The sequence below is a fragment of the Podarcis melisellensis genome (assembly GCF_964234715.1).
Source record: "Podarcis melisellensis genome assembly, chromosome: Z".
NCBI lineage: Eukaryota > Metazoa > Chordata > Lepidosauria > Squamata > Lacertidae > Podarcis > Podarcis melisellensis.
This window is the reverse complement of record NC_138547.1, coordinates 24,080,626-24,105,053: the sequence shown is the minus strand read 5'-3', so window position 1 is coordinate 24,105,053 and position 24,428 is coordinate 24,080,626. Positions and strand designations below refer to the sequence as shown.

Sequence of the window (24,428 nt, the reverse complement as noted above, 5' to 3'; positions counted from 1 at the left end):
GATTTTTATTTTATTTTTTTGTCTTGAGCAAATGACATTAAACCAGAAACCAAAAAAGAAACGTGCTTTCAAGCTAACTGATGGAAATTCATTTTGTTGCTAGTATCCAAGCAACCTGTACAACTTCAGGGAGAAAGGTTAAATACTAGGGGTGGGGAATTAAATCCTGCTGGCAAGCCAGATCAATTCTCCTTCCTCCAGCCCATGTGGGCCAATTTGACAGGTAGGTGCCGATCACCTGAAAGCACAATGACATCAGGAGACTCATTTAGCAAAGCCACCCTGAACAAAGCTGCATGCAGGTTATGGAAGCCCTGATGGTCTGCTGATTGTCAGAGCTTGTATGGTCCATGATGCCCCCTTTAGACCAAGCTGTCCCACACTCAGTGAAGGTTGGACCATTACTGTGAATGGGGCACTGACCCACCACTCACCTGCCTGCCATCTTTCTGACAACAGTGAGTTCAGGGATGTCAGTACTGCCTGTCAGCCGCCGCCTCCTCCTCCTCCTCCTCCTTACTAATGTTGCCTTTGTATAATTCAACAGGGAGGAGGAGGATGGGGACAAAACTAGAGTGAGTTGACTCTGCCTGTCATTGGCTCTGACACCACCTGCTGTTGGCATCTCTGCCTTTCACCCTACCAGTCCCAATGGGCACCTTTCTGTCCATACCTGATAACATATACCATGTCAAGGGTAGGGCAAATGGGTGTGGCCTAACCAAAATAGACTCAAGGCCTGGTGATACCTATGGCTGGAGGTTTCCCACCCTACTTAAAGACACTTCCCACACTTCCTTCTCCTGCTACACAAAGCTTGCAATAATCAGGAACCATAGAAGTCACATTAATGATCAGAATTATGAGCTACCTCAGCATTCCTGCAACTGTGTTTTTAGGGATACTGTTGGATATGCAATATCATCTGAATTGTCTTTGCTATGCAAAAATATTAGGTAGTGATGATGACTTGGTGTTTTCATCAATAAAATACCTGATACTGTTTTTGTACTCAGAGTCCAATGTTGTGAACTCTAACAGAATTACACTTGGATCTGAATTGCTCTGAGAAAAGGCTATAGCTCATCTGCCTTCTATGCAGAGGCACACCTCTGGGTGGGGACAAGAAAGACTCCCTGCTTGAGATCCTGGAGAGATGCTGCCAGTCAGTGTAGACAATACTGAGTTAGGTGCACCACTGATCTGACTCAGTATAGCACAGCTTCCTATGACATTTTCAGACCATGAGCGCTGTGATCTGAATACAGTATGTGCAGTTCAAACCTAATGATACACACAATTTAGCAAGTACACTATTAGCTGATTCAGTTCATAATGTCAGCTTGGCACACATGCACGCACACATCAGTTGTATCCAAGGGCTACTGTTAAAAAAATGAGCTCCTCTGAAGGAATGGATAGTGACGATGATTTAAAAATTAACATTTTTTAAATCACTGAGGTTAATAAATTGGCAGGTTATTCCCAAAGGAGAAATGGAATATGTTTGCAAATTTTATTCCCTGGGAAGCAGACAGTGCTCCTTGCTGACTGGAATATGCATCCTGATTTCATAGCTTTGGGTGGAGAAATTTCTCTGTAAGTTTTTCCCCCCTTTAAAAAGAGTGTTCCTTTCTCTGAACAAACTCTGTGCACCTGGAATTGTCTTATCATCTGGCATTGCACAATGCTCAAAGATGTTTTGTTTGTTTTTTCACTGGGCTTCTTTCTGGCTAGCCTCTACAATTTCCACTGTAGACTGTCAAGCAATTTGTTTGTCACCTTCAAACAAATGAGGATGACATTTCTGTCGCAGGGTGGTAAAAGGTTGGAGCTTGCATAAGCTTGATAAATGTGAAACCAAGGTGACTCTACTTGTAAGCGTTATGTATTACCATGAAACTGCAAATCCTTCAGGCATGCTTATGTGTCTAGGTTCGCTACATAATCAACTCCTGCTTTGCATTCAGACACCAGGAAAATGTGTGTACTATGAAGAAATGCACAGAAACTGAAAAGAGACATTAATGTTTAGCAGCCCTGTTGGGTTCCTGTCAGACTTGACCATCTACTGGAAGGCAAAATAACTATTTGTATTTTCTTTTAAAATCTCCATGCATTTCCTAACTACTTAGATCCACCTCATCCCTATTATTAATAATGGAGATCATTATTGGGTCAGTCTCTTTTTATGCTCACAGCTGTTAACAGGCCTTGCAGCTTGGCTGAATTAAATTTGAATAATAACTTACAGTTTTTGGAGTTCAAAGGATTTATTCATGCAGGAACTATTTACAGGGTGAGTGGTGACATGAGAGAAACATCTTGTCTGGAGAGAACAGCAAACAAAATGGCTCAGCTTTTAGGGGTAGAGTTAACTTAGACAAAGAGACATATGAACAAGTGCTGGCTAGATTGCTATACAAACAATGCCCTCATGTGGTTTAAAGGAACACATGCATTAACTAGAAGCTCAAGAGTAGGAAATGCATTTGCTTTAGTCCAACAATAAACATAATAAATTTAAAGCAGAGTTCCTTTTCCTATTGCTTACCTTTAATCTGTGTCCTAATGCATTGTCAGTGGGGGAAATTGCCTTACATGGCACCTGGATAAATATTACTTAAATTTCCAAATTACTAGAAGTGGGGTGCTTGCTGCACCATTAACAGGAGTCCAGCCCTGGTTTCTTCTTTAGCGTCTTCATTTAGATTGAATTATTAATCCACTCTAGAAAATGCTGTCCATTAACACATATACAGTTGCACTTTCCTATTTGATCATTTTTGTGATTAGTTATATATGAGCAAGAAGATCAGAGGCTTGAGGCTGCAGAAAAGATTCATCTCAATGGCTTTTGCACAATGAAATGAAACATTCCTTTAAGGAGCTGCCCCTCCCATTTGAGCAAAATGCAAATTTGTGGATGGAAATAAAAGTGGGAGTCATTTTGTTTTGTTTCTTATCGGATTCCTGTTTGCTAGATTTCAAACAACTCCATTTCAAAAATGCTGCTAATTGCAAATCCACACACATTTAGCAAATAACTCTGTTCAATACAACTTTTGAAGTTAATTTGGCTTCCCATTCCCCCCACCTCCACTTTGGAGTTTCCTTTTAATGCTGCACATAAAATCCACCACAAGATGAATGCAGGCTCTTTTCATCAGCCCAGCTACAAAGAGGCTAAACTCTTTAATTGCACTAGATTGGGTCCTATTTTCTCGAATGCAAGTAGAAACCCCATTAAAATCTAACCAGTTACTCCCAATTTGCACTGATGCTAATGAAAGCAGAACTGAGCCTCTGGGGTCCAATTCTGCTCAGTTAACTCTACTGAGTTAAGAGGAACTCCCTTGGAAATGTATGAGATTATGTGAGTTAAACTTGTGGAGGGATTGATGAATAAGAACCCTGGCGAGGTTGGATGTGATCATTTTCTGAACCCTCCAAAGACCCTGTGTTTCTGTGATTTTCTGAAGTAGTGATAGCCACTCCTGGTTTCGCAATCCCCTTCCTCAAAAATAAAGCAGGGAAAGAGAAGGAGGGAGGAACGATGAGAACACTTTTGTTGCCCAGTCCAGTGCATAATGGATTCAGATTACATGGGGATGAGAATGGGAAAGGGTGGCTGTGGCTCAGTGACAGAGCATCTGTTTTGCATGTAAAAAGTTCCAGGTTCAATGCCTGCCATGTCCAGGTCAGGCTGCCTGTCTGAAGGCAATGGAAGTTACTGCCAGTTGCTCTAGATGCTGCTGAACTAGATGGATCAGTGGACTTCCTATTTGGGGAAGGGTCATAGCTCAGTGGCAGAGCACAAGCTCTGCATTTCACAGGGTCAGTCCCTGACCTCATGCCCCATGCCTGAAACCCTGAAGAGCTTCTGCCAGTGAATAGAGATCAAGGGCTGAAATTGTTTTTGGCTCCACAGACCAGCTCCTTCTCAGAATCAGCCTTGCAGGCTAAATGTGACAGGTAGGTGGTGTGACTGTCTACCTGTCAATCACATGATGCCATCATGACATCACATGACTCACAAATGGGTGGCGCCACCCATCTGCCAAAATTCCCTCAGAGGTTTTGCAAAGTGCCCTCTGAAGCATCCTCTTCCTTCCCTTGGAGAGAGCTTCTTTCAAGCAGGCTTTTGCTCTGCTTCTCATTTAAGTGAGTGGACAGCAGCAGTGGCACTGCCTCCCACTTGCTTAATGATGACGCACACCTGAGCCCAGAGCGCAGCAGGATCCCTACTCCACCCAATATCGGCAGATGATATTCCTAAATTGCAGGGGGGTAGACTAGATGATGTTCAGTGTTATGTACTGAAGTTCTCACCCTGGGCCAGCAGGGGGATACTGTAGATAGTTATGCAAATAAGGGATCAAAAGTGACGTTCAGTGATTGGATAGTTTTAGAAAATGGTTACAGTTACATTGTACTGGAGCTCTATATAAGCAGGCTGACTGAACCCTTCAGTTCAGTTCTGTCCTGGCCAGTGAATAAACAAGAGCTGTTTGAAGAATCGCTGTGTCGGCTGATATGTTCACCCACAAACTTAACATTCAGGGTCCCTTCCAACTCTACAGACCTATGATTTTGTGAGAGCAATCCTGCCAAGACTGGGGAGAATCAGAGATCTTCCTGCAGGGAGCTTTCTAGCACTCCCAAAGTCTAGCACTCCCAAACTCAGCCAATAGGAGGGCAAAATACTGCTTAGCACTGGACATGAGTGCACAGAGCTCTCCTGCACACCTGAGCCCAGTGCTAAGGAAGATCATTCTTCTTTTGCCTTGGATGATGTGCTGGGAGAGCCATCCTGATTAACCCTGATGCCCCATTTTGTGCAGCTGGTTGTTGGGTGCTTAGGGAGTTGCACAAAGTGGGCTTTGGGCAAGCCCCACACTTTCAACGAAGGCCTGCCCTTATCCCCATGACATCTGTTGTATGGTGGGTGGGCATGGCTTGCCCAAAATGTCCTTGCAGCCAAATGGGGAAGCCTGGGAGGTCAAGATTGGCACATAGGTCAGAGGTTCCCCACCCCTGGTGGAAATGATACTGAGCCAGAGGGCAGGTGGTCTGATTCAGTAAAGGTAAGGGTGACTATGGGGTGTGGCGCTCATCTTGCTTTTCAAGCCAAGGGAGCCGGCATTTGTCCACAAACAGCTTTCTGGGTCATGGGGCCAGCATTTCTAAATTGCTACTGGTGCATGGAGGACATGATGAGTGCCAGAATGGAAATGCCGTTTACCTTCCTGCCTCAGCTTTATCACAGGATTGTTGCACAAGGGACCAGGGGCATAGGAAATGAGGGCAGGGGGCGGTACGCCCCAGGTGCCATCATGGAGGGAGGTGACAAATTATCAAGGAACAATTACTGCCCTACTAGGACGGTTCATAATATATATATTTTTTAAAATGCCTGCTCCAAATGTCTTCTCTTACTACACTAGGGATTATATAGCTACATATGAAATTTCATGCATATCAGTTAATATCTTGACCCTCCTCCACAAAAATAGCTATTTACTTGGCTGTTTTCCTATGTCATGAAGGCTGAAATTTCAACAAAGCACATGCCTTTTCTAGACTCTTTTCGGGCACCTGCTAAAAGCATTCTTCTTTAGGCAAGCATACCTAGGTAGATACCTAGATGCTTAGGAAGTTGAAGTAATTTTAATCTTAATATTTTAGCTTTTGTATGTTTTAAAGTAGGATTGTTAATTTTTCTTGATTTTTCTGGCTGTGGTGTTTTTTTGTTTTTTGTTTTGGTAAACCACTTTGCAGGTTTTTTTTACAATTAATTTTATTAAATAAATAAGCAATAAATATAAATAAAATAACACAAGCCAAAACACAATCCATCCTGTAGATTTAAGTATCTGTCCATAGTCGCCTACTTGTTATCAGAAGCCCAGAATCCGCATTCCTTTGTAAGAAAATATGAAATTACCTAAAACCATTTTTGCAGGCAAAAAATAAAAATAGGGGGAGGGGGGTAACAAGAATTTTTCCGCACTGGAGACCACCTGACTTTCCTACGCCTCTGTGAGGGACTGCTGTGATTTGCAATGCTAATTTGTTTCCATTAGATTAAAAATGAGCTACGTGTTTTGAAATATGAAAAATTAAAATACTGGTGGCCTCTGAGTCGCCTTCCCATGTGAACTGAATTCCCTTTTCACGTAGCTCCCTCCCTTCATTACTCTCTCCCCATCCTCAGGGTTATAGCCACAGGGGAAGGGCCCTGCTCTTGGGATGTATGTATGTTGGGATATATCCAGCCTGATTAGTTGCTGAGATCAGAAGGCTTGAGGTTGCAGAAAAGATTCATCTTTATGGCAATCGGGAGAAACATTCCCCTAGGAACTGCTTCTCTCCCACCTCTAATTTGACCAAAATACAAATTTGTGGAGGAAAATAAAAAAGAGTGAGTTGAAAGCCTGCAGGCAGGAGTCTACCCAATTGCTCACCAAGAAATAATATAATGAAGACTGGAGAAAGGGATACAGGTGAAGTTTTCCGCTGCTAGATTCAGCTAAGAAATTTGGGGTGTTGTTGAATCCACTGTTCTCTAGGCTCCCTCCTCTCAACAACTTCTTCTGCTCCTGAAACCTCTTAATTTTTTCTTACTTTGTCAAATTTTTAAAAAGTCCAAGGAAAACCAGCAATTTTCTTCCTGCTCAGATTTTAATCTAAGATGGAGAAGGATTTAGAAACTTCTAACGCTTTCCTCTCCTTTGAGGTGGGCTTTAAAAGAAGCCTCTGATTTCCTTTTCTGAATCTGACAGTGAATAATTTCACTGGCACCTCAAATTTTGAAGTGGGGGCAGGGGAAGCTACTTCGGCAAAATCTGAGGGCGGAAGAATGTAGTCAATCCCCCATGGGTCCTCCAGGCACCACAGCCCCAATCTGGATTGAATGTCCTGTGGTTTAGTTTTCAAAAGGGAAATAAACAAACAAATCAATAAAGATGGTAGATAATTTAAGCAAATACTTTAAAGTGCAGCATCAGTGAAATATGCCACTCAAAGTCTGAGCCCCAGTATTTTTTAAAAGGGAATACAGTAGAATCAATACAGTGGTACCTCGGGTTACAGATGCTTCAGGTTACAGACTCTTCTAACCCAGAAATAGTACCTCGGGTTAAGAACTTTGCTTCAGGATGAGAACAGAAATCGCACAGCGGCGGTGTGGTGGCAGCGGGAGGCCTCATTAGCGAAAGTGGTACCTCAGGTTAAGAACAATTTCAGGTTAAGAACAGACCTCCAGAACGAATTGAGTTCTTAACCCGAGGTACCACTGTATTCCTAAGTCTCATTTCTTAAAACTATCTTCTTTATAGAATAAAAGGTCCCAATATGGGATGGGCTAAAATTTCATTAAATAAGTAAGTATCAGTGGGAGAGGTGAAAAGCCAAGCCACCTCCACTGGCTCTGCTTTGACAGGCCATCCCCACTAGGCCTGCTCTCCCCTCAGCTGTCATCTGGAGGCATTCATTCCCCCAGACTGCCTCAGTGGGAGAGACAGGAAGCAGAAGGCTCACTCCATCACATTTGTGAAGAGCCCAGCTCCATCAGGCACCTCCTGCCCCTGAACTGGGCCAACTGGGCATTAGAGGAGCAACAGTTCAGAGACTGGTGCCTGAGCTTTGGTTTTGATTTTCCTCTTCCCTTCCTGTCCCCTTTTCCTTATGTGTTGTGGGGTTTTAGGTTGTAAGCCTGCAGGAAGCCTTTTTTGCTGAAGGGAGGGGTACAAGTGCTCTACATAAAACAAACAAACAAAACGTTTAAAAGCCATATGGTTAGAACCATTAACTAAGTTAACCCCTCCCCCACTTCTTATTACTTGTGTGGTGGCATGAGCATTGTGGACATGGAACAGAAGTAAAATAATTTCTATCTGGCCGTGCCTTTTGCGTATGTTGGCATTCTATTCAAACTGCAGGACGAGAAAATGCAAATCGAAGAACAACAATAACAACAAAGGCCCACCCCATTTCCAGCACCATGTGAAAATCCCCTTGCTTGCAAGTCCGACTGGTTTTTGTAAACTGAATTCATCTATGCCACATCTAATCATTTGCATTTACTGATAACCAAGGTAATGAATTTTCATAACCTCCCCCCGCCTTGCCCAAACAGGTATAAGTTGTTGCTATAAAAATATTCACTTGGTATGTTTTGACATCTTATGCTGACAACGAGTATTTTCATGGTTTATTAACTTTCTATTGTCTGACCTCTGAATTTCCTCTGTGAATGTAAAGCAGTGGGGGGGGGGGGCATAATAAACTCTACCTGCCACTCAGAGAAACATTCTCCCTGGTCTTTTTCAAGTATGTTTAAGTATTTTTAAAATTAAATTTGCGACAAAGAAACCTTTTCTGACCACAGATCTTGAATCTTTTTTGGGCTGAGTGGGGCACTCGAGACAAACATTCTACATGCAGTAGGTAAAATGAGCAGGATTGAAGGTTATAATCCATTGAATGTGCCTCTGGAGGAATTAAAGGATCCTGCTTTTAGAGTGTAAGGGGTTTGTATGTTTTGAACCATGACCAATCCCTGTTATCTTACCCCCGGTGCAGATACTCAACTGACCTCACAAACCAATGGTGATTTGCCAAGCCAACTGCTCACTCTGAACAATTTTTTGCCTTTACCAGTTTAATCTGGTGTCTAACCATGAGCTGATCTGTCACCATGCCTCCAGCCACTGACCCTTGATTCATGTTTGCTTGATTTGGTACATAACTCTGGGACACCCATGACCATGCATTCTGCCTTGGGACCCATCTGACCAGCACCCGCCTATCTGTGTCAAACTCAGATTTTACAGATGCCTGTTGCAAAGTTAAGACAGGACTAACAGTGTTAATACCATCTCAGTGTCATAGGGACAAAGCATTCCATCTATCACCTCCTTTTGCCCGATGCCAGAACTCCTCAGATAACTGAGCACTTAGCAGAACTGTGTTTTAATTCTGAATTAATTAATTAACATCGAAAGCTTCACTGTTTATGTGGCTCAGGACGTTAAGGCATCAGATGCTTTTGTATAAACAATGATTTGCCCCAGTTGCATAAACAAGTGGTGCAATGGAAGGGCGGGGTCTGCTTGGTTTAGCAACAACAAAAGGGGTGAAGAATTCCCCCACCACCTCCGCACAGGTTGTGGGTAGTGTTTGCTTAACCAGAGCAATACCAGCAGCACTGACTCCAGGTTTGAAGGAGTCCTGAGCAAAGTGTCATGCAGTGGCCCCTCCTCTGCATCAGTGGACCCTGGTGAGCTTACTTGATAGTGGAGAGCAACACTTTACTGAGTAGTGCAAGATGGTTGCATCTAGTTCCCATTGCAACTTATGGAGCAATGCTACACTGAGACACCATAGGGAATTAAAAATTGGAGCTAAACTTTAAATGAGCCAGAGCAGGCATCAGCAGTTTTTATTGGAACCCTGGCAACAGGTCAAGGATGCCAAGTGCTCATTTTAGACCTTGATATCAATAGTGCATTTGGTTGGCAGAGAGGAGCTGCAGGGCATCAAGGACCACTCCTTACCAACCTGTCATCCCACCCACCCCAAAAATTGGACCATGCCACCTTTCATTTTCTCCATGATTGTGACAGGTCTATTTTGAACCTGCCCAAGCTTTAAAGATTTGCCCCAGATTAGCCCCATCCTTGAACTGATTTGGGACAAGATCCAGGTTGGACTAGGTGTTTCTAGGATCAACCCAGGTCAGTTGTGGCCAATCTAGGGGCTCATATCAGGTTAGAGTGTATGCTCCTAACAGTAGTTTGGCTGTGATGGAGCAACCAAGTGAAGATGTCATCTTGGAAGGGGAATAGGAAGCACCAGTTGCTCATAGAATCACAGGTGCTGGAGCATCTTCTGCTCCACATCAAATTATCATTCTAGAGTCACTGAGGGACTTCTCAGAAAGCAGGAGGAGATCACACACACACAAACACACACACACACACACACACACACACAAACACACCATTCTGAAATGCAGAAGATAGACAAGACTTGGAAAAGCTGATTCAGGCTAATTGCTGACCATCACACGTCTAACATCAACGCAAAATGCAGAACCAAGCTTTCAACACACCCTGGCACTTATATTCTCTCTTAAGAATAGCCCCCTCTGTATCTCACATATTTGTGTGATCTCGTTGATTTAAAGAACTTGAGGGCTTTACTCAGGGAGATCGTGGATCTAAGTGTTTTTAAAGATGTTGAACAACATAGGGCCCAGGACAGGCATAATTAATTAATTAAGCAAGTTATAGTTCCATAGCTCCCCTGCATACAAAAATAACAAATTAGGAAAAAATCTCCAGGCGCTTCAAATGAATTTTTCCCCCCAGGCCCAACATGTTTTGAAACAGGTCCTTCTTCGCTAGCATATTTTAAGCAGTGATTCTCACCGAACGAATGGGACGTTACTAATTTAACTGCAAACACCTGAAGTTTCTCTCTCTCTCTCTCTCTCTCTCTCACACACACACACACACACACACACACACCCTTGCCTTTTGTGTATTTGCCAGTTTTGTGGTTGCTTTCCTTCCCTGCATGCAGCTGCTGCATTTGCATTGACAACTGGAAAACAAGCGTGTGATCCTCAGGGAGCCAGATTGTTCCCTAGGAGCCTCCAGCTGCTGAACCCTATCCTAGTGCTTTACACTATGCATTTCAGACTTACTAGGGATCAATAAAGAATGGCCAGCAAAAAAAAAAAAAGGGGGTCTGCAAGGGACAGCATGCACATTAACCATCTTGCCCTTGGGCTGTTTTGGGCAGTGCTGTTCCTCTGCTGTTTGATTCAGTGCTTTGCTGAAATCTGTCCTCCGGTTTCTTGAAGGTTTTATTCCCCTGCAAAAGCAACTTCGTTTTTTCTGTGTCTCAGGACACTTTAGAATTCTGCTCAGTGTGTGGCTTTCAGCTCACCTTGTTTTTATGGGGTGGGCAAGGGCAGCCTATATATTTTTCTTTCCAGTAAACATTTATCCAACACGCCAAAGACTCCTAAGCTGCCTGAACTCCTTGATCTGAAAAAGCCCCATGGGAGAAGTCGCCTCATTAGGTCTTCCCCTGGGCTTTGATCGAAGCATAAGTACCCAAGAAGCCTGCAATGTGCAGACCACTAGTGAAATGATTTGTAGAATGGAAGGAAGGACACTCACAATTACCCCCAGCCCCCTCAAATGTAAGTTAGGTACATGAAAACCCTTGCATATAACCTGAGAAATATCACTGAAATTTTATCTCCTTTTATCATTTTTGAGTGCAATTTGTTTTTGCATTAATAGGGAGATGAATGGTCACACATCCCCCCTGCCCCCAAAAAAAGCAACAGGAAAAATTTAAGCACAGAATATGGTTTCAGGACCTAACATCATAATGTTGTTGCAGAAAAGCAAATTAGGAAAAAAGCAGGTCTTTACTGCCAATTCATGTGTACCCGATTCAGTTGTAAGAATAGCTGCATTATTACATTACAGCACAATGTTGCTTCAGCTGTGAAACTATGAATGGGTTTGTTCCATTTTTGTTTCTTAGCTGATTTAATTCCTAAGACAACTGCTTTGCCATATTGTAAAAACATGTGTTTGGCTTACATCTTTTAAACAGATAATTAATTGTGGTTTATAGATTAGTACCAACAAATCAGTTTTTAAAATAAAATAAAAAGCTACCTAGCTGTGTGAGTCTTGGAAAGACATAGATTCTGTTTTGCCATGGCATTTTTCTCTGCTTTCCCCCTCCCAACTGACGATCCAAACCATCATGCAGTGGTAAATTCTGAAGTGCAGACATGCTTTGTGGCAAGTCTCTTGCACATGCCTGCCATAGCCATGCTCCTGGGCAGCAAAGAAAAAACATTCCTTGCAGACATAGTCCAAATTGAGCCCATTCCATACCATTGTCACCATCCGTTCATTACGGACAACAGATCAGAAATCAGTACACAGATTTCCTAATATATAGGACAATTACCAAAAAGAAGTTTGACACAGTGACATCATCTCAGTTATGTAATAAACAACAAATAACCTCAGGGAAGCCTCTGGGCGTTAGGGCAGGGCACTTGATGCAGCTGGATTCCAGATCCTGAATTGAAATGGGCCCCATTGGATCAGCCTAAGATTCAGCAGCATGTCACTTCAGGTCAAAATAGGTCTACCCTGAGGGATCCGTGCTATCCAAAGGTGGTGAGGTCTGTTGGTGAGAAGGTGCACCTGGGCAGGCTCAAATAGTTATGCACACTGCTTAGAGATATTTATTATATTGATACCTTTAGGTGGGTGAACTTGTTAACAACTCAGAGATGGGTGGGGTGCTGCAGGGTTTTGTCCTGGGCCTGTATTTTTATAAACAACTTGTTTGAAATAATTGAGAAGATGCTCATTCAATTTGCAGATGACACCAAACTGGGAGGGGTAGTCAATGCCATGGGAGACAAGATCAGGATTCAAGGTGACCTTAACACATTGGAGAACTGGGCCCAAACTAACAAAATGAATTTCAATAGGAAAAAATGTTAGATTCTACACTTAGGCAGGAAGAACCAGTTGCACAAGTATAAGATGGGGGTCAGCTGGCTTACCAGTAGTATATATATATGAAAAGGATCTACAAGCTTAACCTGAGTCAACAGTGTGATGCAGCAGCAAAAAAGGCTAATGCTATTCCAAGTTGCATCAACAGAAGTATAGTGTCCCAATCAAGTGAAGTAATAGTACCACTCTATTTTGCCTTGGTCAGACCACAGCTAGAATACTTTGCCTAGTTCTGGGTGCCACAATTTAAGAAGGATGTTGACAAGTTGGAAGGTGAGCAGAAGAAGGCACCCAAGTTTAGGGCTGCCATACAGCCAGAATTTCCTAGACATAGCTGGGATTTGGCTGTCGGAAATAGTGCCTGGGCAGCAAAAAACAAAACAAAACCTCAACAACTTTTGTGTCTGGATTTTCACTTTTTGAAATATGGCAACCCTACCCAAGTTGATTACAGGTCTGGAAACCAAGCCTTATGAGGAACAGTTGAGGTAGCAAGTCTCTATCTTTTCTGTAGCTAGATTGTTAAACCACCAAGAAACACAAACCAGGGACTCTGCCAACAGAGTCTGGCAGCTGACTTGGCCTCAGTTTCTTGTACACCTTTGCCAAATCATGTGTGCAATGACTTGGGATTGTGTGATGCACCCTACTCACTGTGGGCACCCTACTCACTGTGACATCAAAGCAGCACACAGCCTAAAGGAATTACAGTGGTACCTCGGGTTAAGTACTTGATTTGTTCCAGAGGTCCGTTCTTAACCTGAAACTGTTCTTAACCTGAAGCACCACTTTAGCTAATGGGGCCTCCTGCTGCCGCCGTGCCGCCAGAGCACGATTTCTGTTCTCATCCTGAAGCAAAGTTCTTAACCCGAGGTACTATTTCTGGGTTAGTGGAGTCTGTAATCTGAAGCGTCTGTAACCCGAGGTACCACTGTACTGGCCTAATCTTCACTGGATCGCAGTGCCACCCTGATAGTGGCCAGATGGGGTACTGCAGCTTCTCAGCTTGGCCATGACAGTAACCCTGAGACAGGTACCTTCAACCTTTTCAGACCCAGGACCCACTTTTAACCCAAGCTTTTATTTGTAGACTCATTTCTAATTCTTTTACCATATATTTACATAGTAGTAGTGTTCCTGTTGTGACCCACCTTGTATCAGCCCACAACCCACAAATGGGTCTCAGTCTACCAGACAAATGCCCTAAGGCAGTGTTTCCCAACCTTTTTTGGGCAAAGGCACACTTGTTTCATGAAAAAAATCTCGAGGCACACCACCATTAGAAAATGTTTAAAAAATTAACTCTGTGCCTATATTGACTATATATAAAGTAACTCTCTTTAATAGGAATCAAATAAACACAAAGATAGTATTTTATAATTTTGTAATTTTGTAATTTTATAATTCCAAATTTTGTTCAGAGTCCAGTTCTTTTCTTTTCAAAAACTTTTCCATCACTGCAGTATCCGGACATCCAATTGCCACTGACAAACGGATACAGACCCCTTTTTTTTACAGCACAGCTCGCACAAATGTACACGGAACACCCTTTGCGAATTAAAACACACAGTCTCACGAGAGCAAGGAGCAGCGATTTTATATTTTACGAAAAGAAGTCGCTAGTCCTCATGGTGACAGGGTGGAAAATATTTAAAAGCAGAACCACCTTGAGGAAGGTGGAGCCATATCACATCCCGGCAGGAGGCCTAAATTGGTGGAACGCTCAGGCCCCGCCAATTCAAAGAGGACTATTAATTTGGAGAGCTGCTATCTTCCAAACTGTGAGACGACGCGGCAAAAGGGGAGCCCTGAATGGAACTTTGCGTTTTTGTCTCAACGCCGGTCTCGCGCTGCCGCTTCCCACGCTCTCAAGGACCCGGGAGGAGGAAGACGTGAAGGGAATCCCGAAGGCGCGAAAACCTCGCGCATGCGCAGGCCTTCTGCCTGCGACAGCCCAGTAGGCCGGCCGAAGCGAGCGGCGATGGGATGTGGGAGGGAGCTCGCTCGCCGCCCGCGTGTGCTCGCCGCCCCGCCTCTCGCCGCCCGACTCGCCCGCCTCCCTCCCACGGCACACCAGGCAACGTCTCGCGGCACACTAGTGTGCCGCGGAACACCGGTTGGGAAACACTGCCCTAAGGAACACCCTACCTGGCTCTACATATAACTGATGTCCCAGGATTGGTTCCTCAGTTTGAAAAGGTTGCCTTCCTGAACTGAAATCTGACTACTAATTTGACCATGACTGTGGTGGAATCTAGACACATACAAAAAACACTGTGAAAAAGTTTTTTTAATAAACACGTTTTGCCTCTGACCCTGCTCTTAGAAACTTGTCTAGAAGGGAATGTGACCCACAGACTGAAAAAGCTTCCCACCGTAGTGTAACAAATCAAGTATAGGATATGGGGCTGCATGCACTTTATGGCCTCAGTGGTCTTTAAACTATTTTCAAAGAGGGTCAGATTTGATGAAGGGATTTTACCCCAGGAGATAAGCTGCTACAGGGGCCAGATTAAACTGACCAGCGGGCTGGATTAGGGCCCTGAAACGGATTTTGGACATGCCTGGCCATAAGGGATTGAAGACCTGGAGATCCACTTTGGCTACGCTTTTCTCCTACCTGGCAAAGACTGAAACAAAGACTGCCCAAGTCTGAATGTGGGAGGGAAGAAGAGTTCGTTCCCATCAGTGGTGCAGCTAGGAAACCTAATTGCCTTATCCTTTAGATGGCCGTGTGTAATTGCTTTAGCTGTGAAGCACACAATTCATATTTCTCTCATTTCCTGCCCACTTTCCTGGTTGTATCATGCTTTACAATTGTTTTTACAGCCCTGATGCATTGGAGCAGAAAGAGCAGTTCATCAATACTGTTTTTTCTCTGAGCATGTGCAGTTTCACATTATAAACTCACTTAACACAGAGTACCATCATGACTATAGAAATAAATTGGGATTTGCTTCTGCTGCCCTGTTGGTAAATGCACTGATACTCAAAAAAGCACTATTTTGTTGTAGAAAATGGTAAGGTGTTTTAAAAGGATAATAAATAATAATAATAATAATAATAATAATAATAATAATAATAATAATAATGCTGCATATATGGCCATACATGCAGGCTGCTTACCCCTGATTATTTATTTTAAATTTATTTATTGCATTTATATTCCACCTTTTCTCACAAGTTGCTCAAAGTGGCATACAAGGTTTTCCCCCACCTCATGCCATCCCCACAACAATCCTGTGAGGTAGGTTAGCCTGAGAGGCAGTGACTGGCCCAAGGTCACCCAGTGAGCTGAGTAGCTGAGTGGAGATTTGAATCTGGGTCCCCCAGGACCTAGTCTGACACTCTGACCACTAAATCACACTGAATCTATAAAGTGTACATTGTAAGGTATGTGTGCTTTAAAATAAGAAAAAAGGATTCTGTGGCAGCTAGTGAGAGCTGCAGTGGGCTGGCTCAGGTGCTGAGGCCAAGCCCATTTGCTTCTGCCCCTATCAACTACAGTACTGCCCTCTGGGTGGTTGTTTGTTGGGGATACACTGGTCTGTGGACATTGGCCTTGATGTACCACGAATTCCTATCAGCATCCAGGAATTCAAACCTGGACCAGAATGTGTTTGCTTCATGTGGAGTGTGTAATTTCCAACAACTAGCTTTTTGAAGAAGATGTACCAACATCCCAACTGCAAATGAAAAGGACACTGACTGCTGAATATTTGAGCTTTTTTTTTTTTTTTTTGGCTTCTCTGAAACTGAGGGACACTCTGCAGATCATATCACCACAAGTACCTTCTCCCTGAATATGGTGCGCACACCCCTCTCCCCCGGCTCCCTTTCTCTGTAGCCAAAAATGATTTACATGTTTGTTTACTCCGAGCTACATTCATCTGAGTCATTCAACACCCTCTCCCGCTAGCACATTACAATGAATTCTGAAGTAGCGTATCTGCGAGAGAATATTGTGGCACTTGGAATATTTTAGACTGAATCTCAATTTCTTGGCTGTGTCTCCCTGCTGGTTTTTCGGCTGGCTCTCTATTTGATATCTTCAATGATATTTCGGATAGCTGACAGTTCAACATTCTGTTTGTCAATCAGAATTCATTGATACTTTATCAATGAATCCTGATAAAGTATAAAGTATCAATGAATTCTGATTGAAAAACAGAGTGTTGAACTGCTGCTACCTTCATGTACGGTTGGTGATTAGGGATGGGGAGAAATTCAGCTCAGTTTGCATTCAAAAGTGAGCTCACCTAAGTCTCACTTTCTGAAGCAATACACAAACATAAACACTGCCAACATCTGAAATGTGCACTTCTCCAAATTTTGCTATGTACTTCTCCATGCTAAAGTAAAGTGTGCATATGGAACGCATGCAGTAGAAAGAATAATGCATTATACTATGAGGAGTTGCTTTGCTCATTTTTCAAAGGCAAAATGTGCATATTAAGAGACATTTATACTAAAATGAATTTTCACGTGGACTTTTTTAATATATAAAAAGGATTCTCAAACAAATATATGGGAAACCGAACTGAAGATTGGCAAAATGAGAAACTAATTTCCTCATCCCTGTCTCAAGATGAATCACCAGGCTAGAGACAGTAGCCCTATAGGACCAGCTCATAAGAGTGTGGTATTGGGGCTTTAATTTTCAAGATGGAGTTGGGGCTGATCAAAGGAACTGCCTTGCGGATAGTGTTGGAAGGGTTGTAGCAAGAGAGGGATTGAAGAATATAAAAACTGTGAGGGTATGTGTGACTTGAAGGAGTACTGGCAATATTTACCTCTACAAGTGGAAGAAGGGAAAGTAATTAGGAGAGCAGACCCAGGTAAGAGCCTGGGAGAGACTTCACAAGTGAGATGTGTGGTTAACTCTTGTATTCTATCATTTTACTTGTGTGCCAGGCATTGTTTTCTCTCCCATTCAGTTTTAAGCTGTTGAATTAGATTGGCTTGTTTGTATTGTTTTATATAACATTGTGTGGATTTAGGATTGTATCCAATGTTAGCCCTACTCCAGAGTAGACCCCTTGAAATTAATGAACCCAAGTTAGTTATATTCATGACTTTCAATGGGTCTACTCTGGGGTAAAGCTAACATTAGATACAGCCCCCTTTTTCTGCATTTGTTGATATTGTGATTATTTTTAATTGTTCTTGATATGCTTCTAATTTTTCTATTTACATTTGTTCATTTGGTTTGTTGTGAGCCATTAGGGGCACATTTAAAAAAAAAATTGTGAGGGATTGGCAGACAAATAAACAGGTGGTGTTCATTATGGTCAGGTTCACAATGGATCTCCAAATGCCTGCTGGTTGCAAGGACATTCTACTGAAGAATGCTAGATTAAGTCCCCCACTCCAGCCTATCCAGAAAGGTACTAATTAATGCTTTTAAGCAAGAGGATATACTCAAGAACACAGAATAGCTATGTTTAACTGTTCCAAGAGCTCAAATATTCACTCTAGTTTTACTTAAGCACATGGAATTCTATTTTTAAAAATTGATAGACTGGCCAATTTATCCATATCTTAAAGTACAAGAAAAAAGAGCACATAATGAAAATTCTTGCAGAATCATATTCATCCTTACTCTGGGAAATATTAGATTGGGGGAAAGAGTCCTCTTTGTCATTTCATTTCCATTTTAGTTCTTTTTCAGGATATGTGAAACAAGCCATTCATGAAGAATAAGTGTGTGCACATTGTTATTTTTAGTAAATGTTGCTTTGGAAGAACTGATATCTCCTGAAGGATCAAATGCAATATTTTAAACTATGCAGCAAGGAACATGGAGATACGGAATTGGTGGCAAATTTATTGACAGCTTCTAAAAGAGAACTAGCAAAGCCTTGGGAATCTTCAAATGCTACATTGGTAGAGGAACAGTTTTTAAAAGTCATGGAAAAATCACTAAATCATGATAACTGACTTTGATAGAATTGAGGAATTCATTTTTTTAAAACTCTTTCAAGAAATAGTGACTAAATATGTTAATTACTTGGATAAAGGTGAAACTTTGCTTGTATAGAAGGCTTGCAATCTTTGTCTTCTCTTACGTAGTTTAATAGGTTTAGGGAAGAGCCCCCGTTTGGAAATTTAATTTAAAACCAACAAAGTGGAAAGCAGTGGTGTTGGTTACTGTTGTTGTTATTGTAATTAATTCAATTTATATCCTACCCTTCCTCCCCAAGGCCAAAAAATGGAAGCATTCCCAATGCCCTCAATATTAAGCCTATTACGATTTTTAATGTGTGTGGCAAATACATATTTAAAGTGATGACCCACAATTTTGGATTAGTCTTAGTAGCTATCCAAGAACTCTGCTCAAATTTTCCCAAGAGGGTGAAGAGTAGGGTCTCCTCCCTGATCTCATGCTAAAACCACTCCGTATCACTTCGAAAGCCCAGAGCACCAGGAAGCAGTTGAATGACTTCCAAAGCCCATAACAAAAACAGGGATGAACCCCTTACCCTCTTTGCCAGCTTGGAGGGTTTTAATGGTGCCTCTGAAACTAATCACAAATGCAGAAGCAAAAATACCCCTCCTGGCTCCAAGCTGATGGGAGGAGGATCATCTGTTTCAAGTAGATGGCAAAGGGAAGCTCAACTTGGAAAACAATTTCTAATCCCCTGAGATAGAAACAAAGTGAGCACCAAGATTCTGCAGTCCAGATTTTCCGCACATCAAATCAATAGCAGTAGCAGGATGCGTTATAACAATTTGGTGTCTTATTTTTTCACAGCTCAAAACCAAGCCAACACCTGGGCTCTTTCATTATGGGGAATATGTGCGCAACACAATATCTTAAATTATGTGGGCTACATTTCCCTGATAACTTACTCATCCATTTATTGTTGGCATAGTGAGAGGAACAACAATAACTAAGAATAATTGCAAATCAAAATATGAGAAGAGAGGGGACATGAAGAGCCCATGTTTGTGTCAACAGAACCATGTACTTGCTCTCATATACAGATGCAGTTAGTGCTCATTAGGTGAGCTGAAAGGAAAATAATGATGTTTCCTTTACCTACTACTTAAGCACTTCAAATTAAAAGAACAGGATGTGAATATTCAGAGAGAGAACAAATGAGCACGTGTCTCTTTTCTTCCCTGTGCTTTTTTATTCAGTATAATAAAGCTAAATTTCCAAGCCCTTGTAGATCCGCATATATAGAAAAATGGTACAAGTTTTGGATTCTTTTATTTCAGGCTTTAGGGAAAGAAATCAACAGCATAGTGGCTTCTGCTGCAGCAAGCATGTTTTGCATTTATACAGCACTTCTCTTAAAACCTTCTTCCAAGAAAATGAGTTTGGAATCCATTCTGCATCCTAGTTTATTGTGAGCTACACAGAAATATACAATGTCCCTGAATTTGGGCCACTTTACAAAAAAAAAAATTATAAGAAAACCAGCTGAACCTTCAGTTCAGTATTTTACCCCAGATAATGTCAGCCCATTTTAGGTGTTTTTTGTTTAAAGCCCCATGTAGTTTTTCCAGCAAAATCTGATCCAAAGAAGGATATAAGTGCCATTCATCTGACATGACACACATGTCTTTGGTGGGAACATTTGAAGTGGCTTGGGGTAGAGAACCCCCTTCCTAAACTTCATGTGTCAGTTGCATGCTACTCCATATCAATTTCATACTACACTAGAAATCACTTGGGATAGAAAAATATCCCATGAAACTGGCTATGTCCAATTTTTGGTTTTCTTGAAAGATGATTAAGAAAACCAGCAAACAAAAATTTTGCAGGGGGAGAAATAGCAAAGCATCAGAAAAACAAAAGATTTGCCAAAGGTCACTTGGGAAGTCTTAATCTTTGCTGGGAAGAGAAAACAGATATTGTGGCCTTGATAGAGCTGCAGAAAATGAACCCCTACACTTTCCCCCTAAATTTTCCACTCCATTACCACTACTTGGACACTGCACTAAACATGTCTGGCTTACATTTCACCTGATGCAATGTTTACTTTGGCACCTGCTGTTCCAGAAAGGTTCTCAGACAAAACTAGATTTGATGGCAACAGTAGAAATAGGCAGAACAGCAAATAAAGTTCGGGCCAATGTCCCCTTTGATTCAGCCTGGGACACAAAAAGAAGTCCATGTAGTTTCCAAGTGGCCCAAGAGAGCACCAATTATGATAAGAGCACTGGTAGCAAGAGCCTACGTGTTTGAATCATCTGTGTCAATAACACTAGAAAGGAGTTCAAATGCTTGGAAACTGTTGAAGCATCAGAGGGCAGCAGTTAAATCCCATGTATCATGAAATCAAATAGAGGTGAACAGTCATTGTAATCTTAAAGAAGTAGTGTGTGCATTTTAAAATGTCAGGGGAGCTCACAAATGGCCGAACAGCTGGCAACCGAGGGTAGAGAAGAAGAGAACTGCATCTGATGTGCAACCTTTAGAGCACAGAATACCTCCCAATGACATCATGTCTACCTTTTGGATTCCAATGGTTGTGTGTGTGTGTGTGTTTCTCTCTCACACAGAGGGAGACAAAACACTAAAAATGCAAAAAAAAAAAACCCTTCATTCTTCACTTGTATAAATAAAGGTGTGTATTTATACAGGCAATTAACCTGTGCCAGGGATAAAATCCACACCACATTAAACAAAAATTGAGCGCACAGTTAAGCCTACTATAAATTAAACACTGTCACTTAGATTTAAGACCTCGCCATTCCCTGCCCTTTCTCTGGTTATAAAATTCAAAGGAGTTGGCACCTTTGCAAGTTTGCGCAGCCTCCTGAGCTGTCCTAAATGGAGGCCAGTTTGGCAATGCTTGGCCACTTTGGTTTTTCTAACTGCTGCAGCAACGAGAGTGCCCTGGTGAAGAAGTCACATTCACTTCCCTGCTGACTTCCCAGCTTCAACATATTTTCTGGCTACATGCATATCAAAGGGAGAGGGGGAAAGACCTGCAGCCTCCCTTCCATCCCGCTTCCTTTGCTGTGACAGGTGTTGGATTTACAGTTCTCTGAGGGCAAAACAGTGTCTGAGAGGGAGACTTGAGGCACTCAGTATCCTGGGAGAAGGGGCGGGGGAAGCCCAGAAAACAATCATACCAGATCTTTAAAAGGGAGAGGGAGAGAGAGGCTGGTTTTGAAGCCCAGGTCCTTGCGAGGGTATGAGCAAATCATAAAACCAAGCCAATCTCGTCCCTTTTACCCTAGATGGCCTTTCAGAGATCTTCAGCAGCAAAGAGGGCTTCTTCTCAAGGGCCTTTGCAAGCACTAGAAAAGCAAATTGAGAGCTGCTGCTGGACCAGTTGGCAAGGTTTTGCACCCAGTCTTCTGTCTGTGAGGGATGCATCCTTATGGCACCTGTTCCCCCAAACACATGTTCTATCTCATCCACACATTACATTTTTAGGATGCACACTTAGAAAATAAATGATGTAAGTGTGCACCAAAACAAAGTCACATGTGAAGCAGCACACATCTTTTCTCTTTCATCGGGTGGATTCTTTCCCCCTCCTCTCTTTTGGAGACCACAACAACAGCCTTTATTTCAAGGTGCAACCCCACAAAGCAAAGTGTTGCTTTTGTACCACAGTCCAGGTCAAACATAGCTGCTCCATAAGGGCAGATGTTGGCTGCAATCCCATCCCCACTTACCTGGGAGTAATTCAAATGGACTCACTTCTGAGAAGACATGCATAGGATCGCGCTGTTAAAGGAGTTGTAAATCCTCTGCACACTTGCTTGGGAGTCAGTCCGGTTGAATTAAGATGGATTCGCTTTGGAGTAAGAAAACAAAGCAGAAACATGCTTCCTACAAGGTCTGTCTGTCTGCCTTGGGAATGGTAGTGTCACCCACCCCTTCCCTCTTTTTTTGTTGTGCACCATATTCAGAGGTGCGATTTCGAGGGCGGCGGGAGGGGGTAGCACAGAGAAATGAGATATTAGGTCGGTGCGCACCAGGTTCCACTGCTTATTCTTGGGGTTCAGCTGCAATCCATCTGCACCTGTCTGCACCATTGCTCTTTAAAGAGCATTGGACTGTGTCTGACTTTGCTCCCAGATTCAGGAGCTCCACGAGGATAGACACATGATCTGAGAGAGACGATGGGGGGCTCCTCCCTCCCTATATTGTACCCCTAACTAAGCCTGAACCATCCCTAAACGGCCCCACCATGACCCCAACACTTAGCTCTCCTTTCCAGCCCACGGAGCACACATAGATCAGATTCATGGCAGACAAAGCAGATCCCCATAAAGGGGCTCAAAGCCCACTGCTTCCGTCCACACACGACCCCGCTTCTCCTCCTCCTCCTTCGCACCCCTCGAGCTCCGGCAGACTCACCTAAGCGAGAAACAACTGGGGCTCTACATGATCCGGACTGTGATCCTCAGGCTCCCTCGTGGGTGAGGCACGCTCCTCTTTGGCAGGGATGCAACAACAGGAATAATAATCCAGCCCCCGTGGCCGTTGGGGTGGGTAGGGGAGACGGAGGAGCGCTAGGTGGGGGAAGAAGAGTCCCGCGGCTCCTTCTTCCACCGGACTCCTTTACTTGGCCCCACCAAACTTGCCCATCGGGCAACCAACCTTTAGACGTCACGGCATCTTCATTTTCCAACCCAGGTCCCAAGCCAAGCGGGCACAAGGTGCGGGAGGGAGAGAGAGGATGAATGGGGGGCTGTCAGGCAGACGCAGCCTTCGCTTCTTTGCGCTCTGGATTGGCTACAATCCCAAATCTCCTCCACAGCCGCCGCCACCTCCGCTGCTTCTCCTGGATTCCGGGTGTGATGGGGAGCAGAGAGCAGCAAAGGGTTGCTGGTGAGACTCCCGTCTCCTCCCGCCCGAAGACGAGCGATCCGTGTCACCACCTTAGCAGATGTGGGGGAGAGAGGCGCGAAACTGACTAGCGGTCTCGCCCGCAGCAGCAGCAGCTGCCGCTGCTGGCTGGCTCCTCTTCCCCACCGGAGACGACCCCCCGCCCCCACCCGCCACTCCAGTCGTTTCTCCTCCTGGACTGGGATCCAGCCCTCTCGATCGTTTGCTCGCTTCTCTCTCACGGGGTTCTGGAAAACGCCATCGACGGTGGGGGTGGGGGTGCGCTCCGGCAGGAGGGGAGGAAGAGACTGTTTGCAAGCCCCAGCCCAAATCCACAACCCTCGCTTTGCTAAGAGTCCTTTTAAAGTGCACTCCCCCCACACCCCAGAAAGCCACCACAGCCCAAAACATTTAAAAAGAAAAGGAAGATTATGTTAGGTTCCTGGTGTGGATAGCAGGGGTTATTCAGGTGGGGATGGTTATTGGTTTTGGTGTGTGTCTGTGTAAGGGAAGCCATATATTAGGGGTGGGGAACCTGTGGCCGTCCAGGTGTTGTTGGCATTCATTACTCAGTAGCCTCAGCTAGCATGGCCAATGGTCATGGAGTCCAGTAACATCTGGAGGGTACCACATCCCCCATCCCTCCATTCTTGAAGAAGTCAGAGGTGACCAGAAGCAAGAGTATCAAAATGCAATTTTTAAAAAATCAACACAGAGAGAAAAGAGGAAACAGACAGCAGAGGGAAAACCAGCAGATCAGAACAATTCAAAGCCAGCTGCACAAATGAAAATATAAGTGAATTCATAAGAAGCTGGGAAGGGGCACCTGAATGCCCAAGGCCTTAAGCCAGTGATGATATTTCTCCTTTCCTCTAAGGATTTCAACACAATAATATCTGGTGTCCCTTAGCCCCATTTCATTCTTATAACAACCTTGTAAGGTAATTTAAATTGAGAAGTGGTGACCAAAGTCAATCAGTGTGTCTCACGGCTGAGTGAGAATTTGAACCCTGGACTCCCAGGTGCTAGTCTAGCACTCTAACCAATACACCACT

The 24,428-nt window shown here is 43.4% G+C and overlaps 1 protein-coding gene across 6 annotated transcripts in view; it reads right to left on the bottom strand.

Annotated features, from left to right (window-relative positions):
- TRPC5 (transient receptor potential cation channel subfamily C member 5) overlaps positions 1 to 23,692 on the bottom strand; it is a 175,064-nt gene extending 151,372 nt beyond the window's left edge. Inside the window, exons 1-2 of one of the 6 annotated variants that reach the window (XM_081897335.1) lie at positions 22,903 to 23,692; positions 22,215 to 22,336 (exon numbers count right to left, since the gene is read on the bottom strand). The gene's annotated coding sequence lies outside the window, so the exon portion shown is untranslated. Of the gene's footprint in view, positions 1 to 2,252; positions 2,272 to 7,640; positions 7,750 to 22,214; positions 22,337 to 22,902 lie in introns of those variants that run through there. The other 5 variants (XM_081897336.1, XM_081897334.1, XM_081897338.1 and 2 more) reach the window with 5 other exon arrangements.
- Positions 23,693 to 24,428: the final 736 nt, after the last annotated feature.